The sequence below is a fragment of the Pan troglodytes genome, chromosome 4 (genome assembly GCF_028858775.2).
Source record: "Pan troglodytes isolate AG18354 chromosome 4, NHGRI_mPanTro3-v2.0_pri, whole genome shotgun sequence".
Taxonomy (NCBI): domain Eukaryota; kingdom Metazoa; phylum Chordata; class Mammalia; order Primates; family Hominidae; genus Pan; species Pan troglodytes.
In genome coordinates this window covers 24,878,934-24,896,233 of record NC_072402.2, presented here as the reverse complement: position 1 = coordinate 24,896,233, position 17,300 = coordinate 24,878,934, and the positions used below count along the sequence as shown (strand labels likewise).

The 17,300-nt window shown below is 38.4% G+C and overlaps 1 long non-coding RNA gene across 1 annotated transcript in view; it reads right to left on the bottom strand.

Moving 5' to 3' along the window:
- LOC104006374 (uncharacterized) overlaps positions 1-13,837 on the bottom strand; it is an 83,217-nt gene extending 69,380 nt beyond the window's left edge. Inside the window, exon 1 of the long non-coding RNA XR_008548217.2 lies at positions 13,104-13,837. This is a non-coding gene — a long non-coding RNA (uncharacterized LOC104006374). The remainder of the gene's footprint in view (positions 1-13,103) is intronic.
- Between the last annotated feature and the right edge of the window lie 3,463 nt (positions 13,838-17,300).

The window sequence follows — 17,300 nt, the reverse complement described above, 5'->3', positions numbered from 1 at the left end:
CAGGGTTTTACCATGTTGGCTAGGCTAATCTCGAACTCCTGACCTCAAGTGATCCGCCCGCCTCGGCCTCCCAAAGTGCTGGGATCACAGGCATGAGCCACCTCGCCAGGCCAAAAGATGCTTTTTTAAAGTTGCTAGTGTCTTCATAGAGTACATAAGATAGTACAGCCATAAAAGAATAGAAACCATAAATTCGTATCATCTTAATTTTGATTTATGTATAAATTTCTGCCCTTTGAGCACCCATACAAATTTTTTGAATTAGCCCTAAAATCATAATACTAGGCCATTATCCTCTAGGCCTTTTTTTTTTTTTTTTTTTTGGTAAAGACAGAGTCTTGTTATGTTGCCCAGGCTGGTCTCAAACTCCGGAGCTCAAGCAATTCTCCTGCCTCTGCCTCCCAAAGTGCTGGGATTACAGGTGTGAGCCACCATGCCCAGCCCACTGGGCCATTTTAAACTTGAAAAATTGAATTATATAGAGTTTCTTCCACCAAAATGCATCATTTATAGAGGTCAACATCAATAAATTTTGAATGTTAAATCTGGAATACTTTGGTTATGACCCTGATTAAATCAGAAGAATGGACTAAATGAACTCTTATTCCCTTCTAGCCTGTACAGTTCTAACACCTTTTTGAGTTTGAGCTATAATATAGTTACAGATACTGACGTAAAATACATAATATTCTTCCAGTCTTTTTTTGTTTGCTCAGACTCCTTCCATCATTCTCAGTCCTAAAGGCTGACATAAAACCTACACCATCCTCTGGCTAGAGTGGGACTCTGAAAAGCGAAAAGAGTAGCACATCCTGATTGGTTTTCTTCCTGGAGCTATTGAGAAAAGTCTCCCTTTATCTGCTGAGGTTTCTAAACTGCTAGCATGTAAGCTTGAAGTTGCTTCTTGCCTGCTTGCTAGGAATGCCTGCCTGAGAATGAAGTGGCTCAGAAGACAGGAGAGCAGATCAAAGGAAGGAGATCATTTCTTAATGACAGTATTTGAATTGTGAGTGAAAATAGGTCGATTCTTAAACTTTCAAATTTCACAAATGAAGAAACAAGACAAAGATTAACTTAGAGGAAAGCAAAAGATTATATCGGAAGCAAAAAGAGAAATTATAAAATGCTACATGTCTCAGCTGTGAACAGCTTTTATGTAGTCATAATAATGTAAATTGTGAATACTGGTTTAGCCAAAATTAAAACATAATTATACGAGGTGAATGGTAAGATGAGAAGAATAGATACATAGGAAGAAAGTAATGAGTAAATAATGCTCATCCTAAAATAGGAAGTCAATAGATGATATGGTTTGGCTCTGTGTCCCCATCCAATCTCATTTCCAATTGTAATCCCCACGTGTTGAGGGAGGGAGGTGATTAGATCCTGGGGGCGGTTTCCCCCATGCTGTTCCAGTGATAGTGAGTGAATTCTCACAATATCTATGGTTTTTAAGTGTTTGGAAGTTCCTCCTCACTCTTCTCTTTCCTGCCAACTTGTGGAGAAGATGCCTGCTTTCCCTTCCACCATGATTGTGTTTCCTGAGGTCTCTCCAGCCATGTGGAACTGTGAGTCAATTGAAACTTTTCCTTTGTAAATTACCCAGTCTCAGGGGAGTTCTTTATAGCAATGTGAAAATGGACTAACACAATAGATGACATCTAAAGCTGAAAACTCACGAAGCAGCTATATAAGCATATTATTTAGAAGTTAAGACATGGCAGGTCATGGTGGCTCATGCCTGTAATCCCAACACTTTAGGGGGCTAATGCAGGAGGATCACTTGAGCCCAAGAGGTCAAAAGTAGCCTGGGCAGCATAGTGAAATCCGTCTCTACAAAAAAAAAAAAATTTTTTTTAATTAGCCAGGTGTGGTGGTGCATGCCTGTAGTCCCAGCTACTTGGGAGGCTGAAGCAGAAGGATTGCTTGAGCCTGGGAGGTCAAGGCTGCAGTGAACCGTGATTGCACCACTGCACTCCAGCCTGGGCAACAAAGTGAGACCCTGTCTCAAACAAGAAAAGAAAATATGACCAAAAAACTCTCTCCCAACCTCAAAAAAAAAAAAAATCCCACTGAGGCCAGACATGGTGACTCGTGCCTATAATCCCAGCACTTTGGGAGGACAGGGTGGGAGGATCATTTCAGCCCATAAGTTCAAGACCAGCCTGGACAACATAGTGAGACCCTGTCTCTATAAAAGCAATTTTTAAAATTCCACTGAAACAATTAGAATTACTGCTTGGGGCCCTTGGTAGTCCCCTTTTAATGTAGAAATTCATATCCTTCAGTTCCGACAAATGTTCTTGATTTACTTATTTGATTATTTTCTTCTATCCATTTTCTCTTATCTCCTTTTATGAATTTTTTTCTTCTTCTTAAAAAAAATCCTCAGATTCCTTTTACCATCTGAAATACCTGTTACGCAGATATTGAACTTCTTGCACTGGTCCTTTAGTCCTCTAAATCTTTTCTCTATGTAATTATCCTTCTCATTGTCTTTTCACTCTACCTTGTGAGAGATGTCCTCAATTTATATAATTATCTTTCTCTCTCTCTTTTTTTTTTTTTTTTGAGACAAAGTTTCACTCTGTTACCCAAGCTGGAGTGTAGTGGCACAAGCATAATTTAGTAATCTTGACCTCCCAGGCTCAGGTGATCCTCTCACCTTAGCCTCCCAAGTAGCTGGGATTGCACACACATGTGCTACCATGCCCAGCTGACTTTTGTATTTTTTTTTTTGTAGAGATGGGGGTTTACCATGTTGGCCAGGCTGGTCTCGAACTCCTGGCCTCAAGTGATCCACCCTCCTCGGCCTCCCGAAGTGCTGGAATTACAAGCGTGAGCCACTACGCCCGGCCTTCAACTCTTCTATTGGGTATTTTTTTAATATATATTCTCGTGATTTGAATATTAAAGATGTCTTTCTTACTCTTTTTAGAGACAGATAAATAGATGATAGATAGAGAGAGAGATAGATGATGATAGATAGATAGATAGATGATAGATAGATCATCAAACTGTTCACTTTTATGGATACAGCATTCTCTCTTCTCTATCAGAGATATGAAAGTATTTCCCTTTTCTCCTCCTGCCTGTATCCATCCCTTCAATGTTGTTTTAATCTACTTGTTGCCCTCTCTGTCTTTCACATAAGTGGATCCTCTCAGATGTTGAATGACCTTGGATTCCCTAAGAGCAGGTGACTAGAAAGCAAATAGAGAGCTCTGAGCATCTTCTGGATGCACTACATTTAGATGGTCCTTTGCTCTTGGTGGGTGATATGCGTGGCCCATTTCTTTGAAGGAACTCTGATATCAGGATCTTTAGGTCTTGTCTCATCAGGTTCCCCAGAGATGACTTTTCCACTCTTCAGCCTAGAGAGAGTAGAAGCTGGAAGCAAACATTCTGGGAACTAAGGATAGGAAGACAAGCTGACTGCTCTTAGAATATATGTTAAAAATCACTTAATTCCACTGTTCTTTTCAGAGTAGCCCCTAGCTTTGATGTTGCCTAGTGTCTTCCATTTCCAATACCCTCTTTTGAATAAACCTGCAATATTTTGTCCTTGTTGGGCCTACACTTGATCCACTATACAGAGTAGAGGAAGAGCTCTGGGGTGAGAGGTGTCCAACTGCATCTTATAAACACTTTCAGCACAATCTCCTATTTATAGGCTCACGCCTGTAATCCCAGCACTTTGGGAGGCCAAGGTGGGTGGATCACCTGAGGATGGGAGTTCAAGACCAGCCTGGCCAATACGGCGAAACCCTGTCTCTACTAAAAATACAAAAATCAGCTGGGCGTGTGGCAGGTGCCTGTAATCCTAGCTACTCAGGAGGCTGAAGCAGGAGAATTGCTTGAACTCAGGAGGCGGAGGTTGCAGTGAGCCAAGATGGTGTCACTGCACTCCAGCCTGGGCGACAAGAGCAAAACTCTGTCTCAGAAAAAAAAAAAAAAAAAAAAAAAAGAGTTATCTCTGCTAGGTTATAAGTATCTGGACATCAAAAATAGGTTAATATTTATATTCATGTATTTCTTTCCGTGTCTAATACAGTGAATTGTACCTTGACCTTGCACAATAAATGATTGTGCAATTGATATTTCAGCATAATTACCATAAGGCAAGACTAGATAAAAAAATCTAGTAGGTTGATAAGCTTTTAACTAATTTTTACCAAAAATTTGGCACAATAACAATGATTATTATTTTTTCCTTCTAATGAATACCACAAATAAGTGTTTTGCGCTGTGTAGGAAAAAAGAAAGATGATCGGGCAGAATGCCTAATAAGGTTGAATAATTAGTCAAATTTTATTTTTGAGCGTTTTTCCTAAAATTCAATTGCATGGTTTAAATGCTTGCTCTTTGCTGCTTTGGAAATCTGTTGATAAATGACATTGCAGTCCTTGATATGCACTTGCACAGGCATTCATGTGTTTCTTGCCAGTGCCAGGAGGCAGAACCAATATTATTTTTCCTTTCTGAGGGTGAAGGAGTTCACAAAGATCACCTGACTAGTCAAGGGCTTTTCTACACTGAGATCTTTCTAACAGGTCATTGAATCATCACCAACTGAAGAAAATAAGGACTGTTTGCACTATATATTTTCACTATCATTCATTTGCTTCTTGGTACCCTCCAAAAGAGATGAGCGATTTTTTTTCTCTTTATTTAGGGGGGCAGGGTGGGGGTGGGGTCTCACTCTGTTGCCCAGGCTGAAGCGTAGTGGCACAATCGTGGCCCACTGCAGCCTTAACCTCTCGGGCTCAAGCAATCCTCCCACCTTGGCTTCCCATGTAGCTGGGACTACAGGTGCATGCCACCAAGCCCAGCTAGTTTTTAAATTCTTTTGTGGAGACAGGGTCTTGCTATATTGTCCAGGCTGGTCTTGAACTCCTGGGTTCAATTGATCCTCCGACTTCAGCCTTCCAAAGTGTTGGGATTATAGGTGTCAGCCACGGTGCCTGATGAGTTGAGTGATTCTGACAAAATTTGGTTCTTTAAATAAAGGTATCAAGAAGCATCTAAAGCTTGTATTGGCCACCCTGAAATGAAACAGTCAGGAAGAACTAGATTATAAATTCTTTGAAGGCAAAAAACTCTTAATTTTCTCTCTCATATCTCATCACCCTATACCACTGGTGGACATAAAATAGATATTCAGGCCGGGCGTGGTGGCTCACGCCTGTAATCCCAGCACTTTGGGAGTCCAAGGCAGGAGAATCACGAGGTCAGGGGTTCAAGACCAGCCTGGACAGCATAGTGAAGCCCCATTTCTACTAAAATCACAAAAAATTAGCCAGGCCTGGTGGCGGGTGCTTGTAATCCCAGCTACTTGGGAGTCTGAGGCAGGAGAATCGCTTGAACCCAGGAGGCAAAGGTTGCAGTGAGCTGAGATCACGCCACTGCACTCCAGCCCGGGCTCCACCCCCTCAGCCTCCCAAAGTGCTGAGATTACAGGTGTGAGCCACTGCGCCTGGCCTAACTCTAGTGCAAGACTCCATCTCAAAAAAAAAAAAAAAATACATGTTCAATACCATTGTTGTTTGAACAGGTAACAGAAGTTTCCAAATGGGATTATTTTCTCCAATTTGAAATGATTTTATTGAAATTTGCTATCTGGTTAATGTTAACTACTGTTATTCCACTGAGTATAATCTTTAGTTCACATTTCTGCTGGCTAATAGGCTTCCCAAAGCCATTTACTAACATGAACATGATACTGCAACCAGCCGTAAAATCTGGAAGAGTAACTAAGAAACCTTCCTTCCCTTATTAGTTTATTGATTGGTTTATTTATTCTGATGTTCCAGAATTATATGAATCTAGACTATGCTTCTTTTGAAAGCCTGGATTTTATGTGGAAAAGGTGATCTTTTCCAGTAACATTTTATTCCACTTTCAACTTATACCATATAAAATGTGCATTTGGGATCTCTCCAACAGCAAATACAGATGTAGTTTAATCCACCCTGACTAAAGAACAGTCCAGAAACAAAAATATTCTGGGGCTCACTGATCTGTAAACACAAAATTAATGAATCATGTTCTGGTACTCATTCTGCTACTCATGTGATTTAGCCTATTACACATTTAAATATTCATACCTTTGTCTGTAAAATAGAAATAGAATTGCTTATTACCTTCTGAATAGTTTTAAGGAAAAACAAATAATATAGATTTTAATACTAAAATATATGTGTGTATAGATGTCATGACATCTATTTATTAAATATTAAATAATATATGGCACATGACTGGGCACCATGAAGGTTAAAATCACAGCTTTAGAAAGAAAAAATTCACCTTTAATTTCCAAAATTTGGTTAAAAGCTTTCTTTACAAAGTTATGTAGTTATGTAGTCTTAAGTATTTAATAAAATATATTTATATCAAGTAAACGATAAGAGTCTTGCTAGCCATCTTAGTTTGGTAAACAATGCTCCCAGAATTATTGAAAAATCGAATTGTCATTAACCTTTGCAAATACACACAGTTGTAGTCTTTAAGAGTGACAAATTACGATTATGGCCTAATTACTGAGGCTTACTCTGGACAAATGCAAAATATTTACCATGGAATATAAGAATCCATACAACCCAATTGCTTCAGTACAGATAAATTCTATGGCCACCTCATGCCTAAACTTTTTTTTTTTTTTTAGAGGAAATAATATAATTGTCATTTTATGTGCTCAACATCATAGAAGTAAAAATTATAGTCTCCAAACAAGCTTTGTTCAAATGTGTTTGCAAATGTTCTTTCTGTGTGCATTTCTAAACACCCCCCACCAAAGAAACCCCCCACCAAAGAAATATTTAAACAGATTTTGCCATTGCAGAGTAAGCAGTAAGGAAATCTACACAATTATAGATGTTTCGATGGCCAGGCATGGTGGCACATGCCTGTAATCCCAGCACTTTAGGAGGCCAAGCCAGGCAGATCACCTGAGGTCAATACCAGCCTGGCCAACATGGTGAAACCTCATCTCTACTAAAACTACAAAAAATTAGTCAGGCATGGTGGCACATGCCTGTAGTCCCAGCTACTCAGGAGGTTGAGGCAGGAGACTCACTTGAGCCCGGGAGGTGGAGGGTGCAGTGAGCCAAGGTCACACCACTGCACTCCAGCCTGGGCATCAGAGCAAGACTCCATCTCAAAAAAAAAAAAAAAATTATAGATATTTCAAAATACTTAGGGTAACTGATATAGAACATAAAGACTTAGAAATTGGTTCTTCCAAGCTCTTTGTACTTCAGTGAGCTATCCTTTGGTGGACACTTCTAAATCTAACATTGTGTAGGATCTTCTTATACCATCTATTGCTGTTTCAAAATGCTTGTCATGCGTATGGTATCAAATATTTGATACCTTTAATTAAAAATAGGCTAAAAAGGCAGGCAACCTTGAGCATGAGTCAGCAATTGATCAAAGAGTATCTCTGCTCTAGAATTAGAATCCATATACCCTGATCCTAGTGCTTGATTAATTGGATTTGACCAAAGGGGCCATATATTTATTGTGACTTTATAACTCATGGAATGGTAGGACTAATAGTTGTTCATCTCATACTTCACAGGATTGTCATGATTCTCATTTTACTTTTATTTTTCAAACTTGAGTAAAGTATTTTTATATGCACAGAATTCTAAAGTATTCACAAATTGCATACACTCTGTATATTATCCATTTTCATAACACTGAATGTGCTTCAGGTTGACACACTGAGCAACTTAGTTTGAAGACATTTTGGGTGATTAAAATAATTTGGATTTGCCAGTGACCATGAGTTTTTTCCACTGCTTTTCTTCTTTAAATAGATTTTTTTTTTTCCTGCACTTAGAGGAAGTGTGAGTTCAGAATTAGATTGACCTGAGTTTGGCTCCTCTTTCAAAAGATAGTTCCAATTCATTGGGAATATTGTCAACTCTACACACAGAATAAGTCCAGAATCCAAATTCTTCTCTCCAGCTTCACTGGCTGCAATGCTGGTCCAATCTCCTACTTGAACAATTTTAATAATCTCCTAGCTGGTCTGTGTGCTTCCACTCTTGCCCCCATAGTTTATTTTCCATACCAGAGTGATCCTTCTAAAATATAGGACATAATATGCCTCTCTAATGCTCAAAAGCCTCCAGTGATTTCCTGCTTCATTCATTTCATCCATTCAAAAGTTCATTGGCCTACAAAGCCCTGCATGAGCTGGGCCCACCTACTTATTTCACTTCGTCCCCTACCATTTCCCCATCTCGCATTCCACAGCAGCCCCACTGGCTGCCTTCATATTCCTCAAACACACCAACGAATGCACTTTGCCTTCTGAATGCTGTTCCCCCAGGTATTTTCATGGCATCCTTCTTTACTTCTTCCAGATCTTGGCTCAAATGTCTCTTTAAGAAGACTTTTCTGATCATCCTCTATATCTAGTAACATATCACCTCCTTGCCTTTTTTTATTTTTCTCTGTAGCACTTATTCCCAAGGAAAGCATCATATATTTATGTGTTTATTAGTTTGTAAATTGACTTTCCGCATTAGAATGTAAATTCCATAAGGCCAAGGACTTTATGTTGTTTATTTTTGTATACCCGACACCAACAATAATGTCTGTCTGGCATGTAACAAGTGCTTAAAAAATACTTGGTGAAGGAATGTACATAACTTGTTAATTGCTTGACACTGGGCAAATTGAAAATTATTTTTTTCTTATCTCTACAATAGGGCTAATAATTAATATTTCACAGTTATTGAGATGATAACTAAAATGAAATATGTAAAATCTCTATAGCATAATGTTTGCCATATTATAGTTTTTAATACATAATTATTTCCTTTCAATTCACTATGATTTATTCTGCAATACAAACTTTGAGAATGGCTACTTAATTTATAGAAAAATGTATGAAGGAATTTCACCGAAACCTCATAAAGGTGGGCCAACAGCTAATCATCTTTCAAGACTCAACTCTCAAGTATTACTCATTCCTTTTATTTGTTGGTTTATTTAACCTACTTTTGTTTTTTTAATTGACGGGGTTCTCACTATGTTGCCCAGGCTGGACCTGAACTCCTGGGCTTAAGTGATCCTCTCCTCTCAGCCTCCTGAGTACTGGATTGCTAATTCTGTAAAGACTTTGTCTGACCTCTCTGAGAGTCTTGACCCTTATATTCATTGTGATCCATGGTACCCTCTAACCACTTCTGGCATAACAACAATAATTCATTATACATACTCCATTGTTTATCATTTTCCCACATTAGACAAGTCCTTAATGCCAAGTTTTATTTACCTTTGTATTCAAGTCAAGCAAATATTTACCTTTGTATTCAAGTCAAGCAAATATTAAATAAATGTATGTGCAATAAAATTGGGCATTTGAGGCACATACAAATAAAAATATCATTCCCAATCCCTATAGAGAGAATGGCCTGACCAATCTGTGGAGAGAACACATATAAGAAACAATTGCAATATATGATTGTAAAGCCAAAGGCTAAAAATCAAGGGTTAAGTTTCTACTAATGGCATTATAAAGTGGTCAGGTGAACTTTTATGCAGATAACAATGATAAAAACTGGATAAAACATTTATTTAAAACAATGGTTTAAAGACTCTGGAGAAAACCAGAAGTTGCAAACAGTTTATTCTTGAAAGACTGTAACAGCAGCAGGTAAGAATTGCAATTTGAGGGTTTTTTTTTTTTTTTTTTTTTTGCCCGAGGAGAGTTTGCAATGTCCAAAGCTCCTGGGACAGAAAACTGCAGTATTGCTGGTGGATAAAGACAGAGTACACAGCTTTCAGAGTAGCTGGAGCTTTAGGAGGAAATCTTAGAAGCAAGAAAACCACAGAAGGGATAAGGCCCAAATTCTGAGTATAAACTCTACCCAAATCCCTAGCTGACTGCTAAATTATGGATAAGTAGAAAAGACCACATGGGAATAGCAAAAGACAGGTAGAAAAGAGAGAATAATGTATCTGCACATTGTATCAGAACTATCTCAGGCAAGATTTGTGACTTCATTGGTCTTTTGACAGAGTGTATTCCCAACCTGAATGCAGCTGAGGCAGCGGAAAGCTGAAGCCTTAATGGCCTGAGGTGCCAGAGGAATAGGTGGAAATTTGTGGAGAGTGAGAAGGGGTAGCTCTGAAATTAAGGGAACTACAGAGAGTGCAAGCTCCAAATTGGATTTTAAAAAGTTCCCCAATCCTTGGCTAACAACTAAACTACATAGATCATAACTGGAATCTATAGGTAGGAAGGAAGAATGCTGGAAATGGTAACTGTGTGGGTAAATAGATATGTAGTATATTGTACACACATATATTTCCTCACTTTATTTAAAAGATACATAACTGCTGAAAGCAAATATTATAGCACTTTGTTACTAATATGAAGAAGAAAGCAGGAGTGACACTACAGATCCTACAAACATTAAAATGGGAATATTTAAACGTAAAATAAGGGAATTTTTTTTTTTTTTTTTTGAGATGGAGTCTTGCTCTGTCACCCAGGCTGGAGTGCAGTGGCACGATCTCGGCTCACTGCAAGCTCCGCCTCCCAGGTTCATGCCATTCACCTGCCTCAGCCTCCCGAGTAGCTGGGACTATAGGTGACTGCTACCACGCCCAGCTAATTTTTTGTATTTTTTAGTAGAGACGGGGTTTCACTGTGTTAGCCAGGATGGTCTCGATCCTGGCTAACACAGTGAAACCCAGTCTCTACTAAAAATATTTAAACATCCTTATGCCAATAAATTCAATGGTTAGATAAACAAATTCCTTGAGAGACCCAAATTACTAATTTTGTTAATAGAAAACAGAAAATATGAATAGTCAAATTAAATTCAAATTAAAAGCTTTCACACACATATACACACACAACTCCGGGTCTAGATAGCTTTACTAGTGAACTGTATTAGACAATCAATAAAAGAGTAATACCAATTCCATAGAAACTGCATAAGAAAAACAGAAGGTGTGAACCATTTTTGACTTATTTTACAAGACCACCGTTATATCAGTACCAAAACCAGTTAAAGACATCATGAGAAAGAAAACTATAGATTAATCTCTCCTGAACATAGACAAAAGGAAAAAAATCATTAAACTATTAGAAAATCAATCCTGCAATATATAAAGAGGATTAATATGTCATGACCCTGACCATGTATTTGTAATTGCGGGATTTCAAACTTGATTTGACATTCAAAATCAGTTGATATGGCCAGGCATGGTGGCTCATGTTTGTAATCCCAGCACTTTGGGAGGCCAAGGTGGGTGGATCACCTGAGGTCAGGAGTTTGAGACCAGCCTGGTCAACATGGTGAAACCCTGTCTCTATTAAAAATACAAAAATTAGCCGGGTGTGGTGGCATGCGCCTATAATCCCAGTTACTTGGGAGGCTAGGACAGGAGAATCACTCTAACCTGGGAGGCAGAGGTTGAAGTGAGCCAAGATTATGCCATTGCACTCCAGCCTGGGCAACAAAGCGAGACTCTCTCAAAAAAAAAAAAAAAAAAAAAAAAAAAAAAACAATCAGTCGATGTAATTCACCATATTAATAGAATAAATAAGAAAAAATATATAATCATTTTAATAGATACAGAAAAGGTATTTGGCAAATTTCAACACCCTTTCATGGTAAAACTCTCAACAAATAGGATGGAAAAGAGAATCCTCAATCGGATAAAGGACACCCGTGGAAAACCTAGAGCTAACATCACACATCATATTGAAATATTGAGTATTTCCCCTCCAAAGACAAAGGGATGGTCTGCATTTATCACATATATTCAACAAAGTACCGGAAATCCTAGTCATTACAATAAGGCAAGAAAAAAAATACAAAGCAAGATTGGAAAGGAGGAAGTAAAACTGTATTTACCCATCAACATGATTGTGCATATAGAAAAGTTTAAGGAATCCCAAATAAACTACTGAGACAAATAAGTGAATTTAGCAAAATTATAGAAAATAAGGTCAATATTAAAGAATCAATTGTATTTCTAGATACTAGCCAAGATCCCTTGGATATGAAATTAAAGAAACAATTACATTCACAACAGCACCAAAAAATATGAAATAGGGATAAATTAAACTGTTCAATGTCCTTAGTCTTGTCCTTAGTCTTCAGGAAACTGCAAGTTAAAATCACAATGATATACCTCTGCAAACCCACTAAAATGACTAAAATTATATACTTAATCATACAACCCAGCCATTTTCTCCTAGATATTTGCCCAAGAGAAATGAATACTACATAAAGATTTACATACAAATGTCCATAGCAGCTTTACTCAAAATAGCCCTAAAGTGGATACAATCCGAATGTTCATCAGCAAGAAAATGGATAAACTAATTGTGGTGTATTCATAAAATGAAATAAAACTCAGTTGGGGAAAAACAGAAAACACAAGTTACACATGCATGCAACAACATCGATGAATCTCAAAAAGTTTATGCTAAGTAAGAAAGCCAGGCCAAAAAGAGTACACACTGTTTACAGAATAATCTGAAAAAGGCAAAAGCAATCTATCATGATAGAAAGCAGATCAGTTGCTTGGGACTCAGGTTGGAGGCAGAACTGACTGAAAAGAGGTATTAGGGAGGCCTGTGGGTGACGGGGAGAATGCTCCATATCTTGTAGTAGTGGTTTACTCAAGCATATACGTTCATCAAGATTGTATGCTTAGAATGGGTGCATTTTATCGTATGTAAATTATAACTCACTGTAGTTCTTTAAAGGTAGCTTCATAAGAAAAAGAACTAATCCATGGCTGACAATAGTATTTTTCATTATAGAGCTTAGAAAAGAGGGGCTCTTAGGGGTACATCATTGAAAAACTTTTTTTTTTTCAACTGCAAACCCAATTCCACTGTGTGTTACAAATTAACATGGCTGATAAAAGCATTCTGGTTAGCCTGATAAGAAAGATAAATAAATCACACTGAAATCAAACCACTAGGATTCTTGTTAGGCTCAAGAGCTGGTAAAGAAGCCCTGTCCCTCAGGAATATAGTGGTGCTGGAGATGCAACCACCACAGAAAATAAAACCCAAAGGGCTGGGGAAGAGGTGAAAAGAGGATAGTGTGAATACCAACCTGGATCCTTTGCTGGGAACTCTTGTTATCTTGTTCTGTATTTATCCAGTGCTGTATTTAGAAAAGATTAAATCAAAACTGTGAAATTAAAACATGATGAGTGACAGTTCTGAGAGACAACAGCTGTGGCACTAGATTTTCATCATGTCAGGCCTGAGATCTGTATTTCAGGTCACTTTTTTCCATTGGCACTGATCCTGAAGGACAAAAATTATCTTTCTATTGGCTCTTTTCTAAACCACCTGTTGCCTCCATGAGGTAGAAGATTAATAGAGTTTAAATGGGAAGTGAGCCATTTCAAAGGTCTGGGTTGAATGGGGTCTTCATAGAGCACTCACCTCAGGAGTTTAGGCAAAATATTATCTGGTGTCACCAGCAATAATAATTTCCATGTGTTGTATTCCCCTTCTAGGTAGAGAAAACTTTTGAATCACAATACACATTTCAAATGCAAACCCACGATTAGAGAGTTGAACAAATATCTATTGTTTTCTAAGGTATATGAAAAAATATATCTTTTGAAACAGTTATTCCTAATCATTGTCAAATAAATCCCAAGTAACTAATTTAAGGCATTATGAGAATGTACCTTTCTTCCTTCTTTTTTTTGAGATGAAGTCTCGCTCTGTCACCCAGGCTGGAGTGCAATGGCGCGATATCGGCCATTCTATGGGTGCATTTTATTGTATTCACTGCAACCTCCGCCTCCTGGGTTCAAGCGATTCTCCTGCCTCAGCCTCCTGAGTAGCTGGGATTACAGGCGCCCGCCACCACGCCCGGCTTTTTTTTGTATTTTTAGTAGAAACGAGGTTTCACCTTGTTGGCCAGGCTGGTCTTGAACTCCTAACCTCGTGATCCACCCACGTTGGCCTCCCAAAGTGCTGGGATTACAGGCATGAGCCGCCACACCTGGCCCCTTTTTTCCTTCTTAATAAATGCTTAGGCCAGGGGTGGTGGCTCATGCCTGTAATCCCAGCACTTGGGGAGGCCCAGGCATGTGGATCACTTGAGGTCAGAAGTTGGAGACCAGCCTGGCCAACATGGTGAAACCCCATCTCTACTGAAAATACAAAAATTAGCCAGGCATGGTGGCGCACACCTATAATCCCAGCTACTCAGGAGGCCGAAGCAGGATAATCACTTGAACCCGGAAAGCGGAGGTTGCAGTGAGCCGAGATGGTGCCACTGCATTCCGGCCTGGGCAGCAGAATGAGACTCCATCTCAAGAAAAAAAAAATGTGTAATTTCAAAAGTCATGAAACTACCCTTGTCTATAAAATAAGGTCTTGATAAATGGTTAAATATCAATATTTGGATAAGCTGATTCTGGCATATCTATATGATGGAATACTATCAGCAATAAAAAGGAACAGACTACTGATGTACTCAGGAAAACTGATAAATCTCAAATTCATTACGCTAAATGAAAAAAAAAAAGCCTACATACTCTCTGATAACAGTTACATGGAATTCTGGAAGAGGCAAAATTATATAGAAAAAAAAAAACAGATGAGTGATTTCCAGGGGCTGCAGGGCAGGGGTGTGTTTGACTTCAAAAGGATACGAGGTTGGAGGGAGGTAGGAGGTACTTTGAGGAGTGAAGGAACTACTTGGTATTTTGATTGTGGTGGTGGTTACATGACTGCATGCGTTTGTCAAAGCTTACAAAACTATGCACTAAAATGCATAAAAATTACTGTACCTAAATCATACTTTATCTTTTTCAAAATAATATTTCAAAGAACTATTTTTTAAAAAATGTGTTTTAATTTGAAGGAGGTATTTATGGTCATCACAGGTACTGCAGATCTGGAAATCCTCATTACACTCTAAATGTGCAAAATGAGTCATCAGGCTGTTCTATTAATAGAAAGTGAACTGCATGAACCACAATATTTTAGTAAGGATATAAGCCTTATGAAGAGTTGTAGATACCATTGTTGCGGGGAGTTTGCTTTTTTTTGTTTTGTTTTGTTTTGTTTTCACCTGTGTTTAGAAGTAGTGAGTAAGAATGAGATGTATTGTATATTTGAAATTTGCTCTTTTACATTTAAGGAATTAGGACATTTGATTGAAAGAAAACTAGGAATTTTTCACCAGTAGATTGCTACATTTAGTTTTGGAATGCTCTATATGTGTCTTTTAATTATCTTCATAAATTGTTAAAAGTGGATAGATTGTTTAGCTTGTGCCTATAAATCCTAGCTTTACAGCCTGAAAATGTATTTACACACCTATTTCTTCATCTTTTTCTCTGATAAAGCTCTAATAAGTTTATCAGAGAAATTCTATTGAAGAGCCATGAATTTTCCAACTGAAAGTTTCTGCTAAATGATGAGCAGAATAAATGGAATACCCATAAGTAAAAACAATACCCTAAAATTACAGAAAGCTAGGAATAGCTAAACTAAAAATAAAGAATAGGCTGCTCTGCCTGTAGAGTAGCCATTCTTTTATTCCTTTACTTTCCTAATAAACTTGCTTTCACTTAAAAAAAAAAAATAGAATAAAGAAGTCTGGGTGCAGTGGCTCATGCCTATAATCTCAACATTTTGGGAGGCCAGGATAAGAGGATCATTTGAGCCCAGGAGTTCAAGACCAGATTAGGCAGCACAGCAAGACCTCCTCTTTGAAAAAAAAAAAAAAAAGAAGAAGAAAAAAGAGAAGAAATTCAAAGGTTAGAGTGGAAAAAATAATTAAAATTCAGGCTTTCACCTGACTTCTCATCTGCAGTACTGTTAAGACAATGAAGCAATGCTGTTGGTTTTTGAAGGAAAATGATTTCAATCAAGAGTTCTAGACAGCTTAAATATCAATGAAATGGGCCAGGTGTGGTGGATCATGCCTGTTAATCCCAGCACTTTGGGAGGCTGAGGCTGGTGGATCACCTAAGGTCAGGAGTTCGAGACCAGCCTGACAGACATGGAGAAACTCCATCTCTACTAAAAATACAAAATTAGCCAGGCGTGGTGGCACATGTCTGTAATCCCAGCTACTCGGGAGGCAGAGGCAGGAGAATCGCTTGAACCCAGGAGGCGGAGGTTGTGGTGAGCCAACATCGCGCCATTGCACTCCAGTCTGGGCAACAAGAGCAAAACTCTGTCTCAAAATAAATAAATAATAAATAAATATAAAGAAATAAAAATCAGTTAAATGTAAAAACAAAAAAAATTTAGATACGCAAGAATTAGTAAGTTTATCTTTCAGGCATTTTCTCTTTAAAGATACTTGAGAGTAGAGGGAATAAGTCAAGGAATGAAGATATGGGATCTACAAGACAGTGGCTCCAACCTAATATTGCAATGTACAGAAGTCTCAAAGTAATAGCTGTTCAACAGGGCTAGAAAGCAATCAGTTCAAAGAGGCCAGAGGTACACCAGAGGCTGGAGGTCTCCTAGAAAGAAAAGTTTCCATAGACCAAGTAGTACGTTTGAGAATTTTGGAAGAAATTATGGGCAATAATAAAAAATTTTTTAAATTAGAAACTCTAGGAAAAATAATAGATTTCAGAAAAGGACATGCAATTATACTTGTGATATAATATATACATATATTGATTTTAATCCACAGTTCCTGGCTCATAATTCCCATAGCTTTTGTTTTAATATTTTGTTATAATGTTGGGGCACTTAAGGCCTCAGAAGCAAGCCTCAGAAAACAGAATCTTTTTCTTTCATCTTCTCCTGCCCTTCTTTTTTTTTTTTTTTTTTTTTTTTTTTTTTTGAGAAAGAGTCTTGCTGTATCATCCAGGCTGGAGTGCAGTGGCGCGATCTCTGCTCACCGCAACCTCCGCCTCCCAGGTTCAAGCGATTCTCCTGCCTCAGCCTCCCGAGTAGATGGGACTACAGGCATGCACCACCATGTCTGGCTAATTGTTTTGTATTTTTAATAGAGACAGGGTTTCACCATGTTGGCCAGGCTGGTCTCAAACTCCTGGGCTAAACTCCACTCGCTTGGCCTCCCAAAGTGCTGGGATTCCAGGCGTGAGCTACTGCTCCTGGCCTTCTCCTGCCCTTCTTTCACCTGTTCCTTTTTGTCACCAAGGAAGGACCCTAATCTTCCCCTGCTTTTCAGAAGAAGTCATGCCCCATACCCTGGAGGAAAAAATGCTGCACAGAAAGGCCAAGAAAAATCTAAGCAGACAGGCCTCGCCGAGTTTTCCCACTCAGCTCATTACCATGAGATCATGCTTTTGTG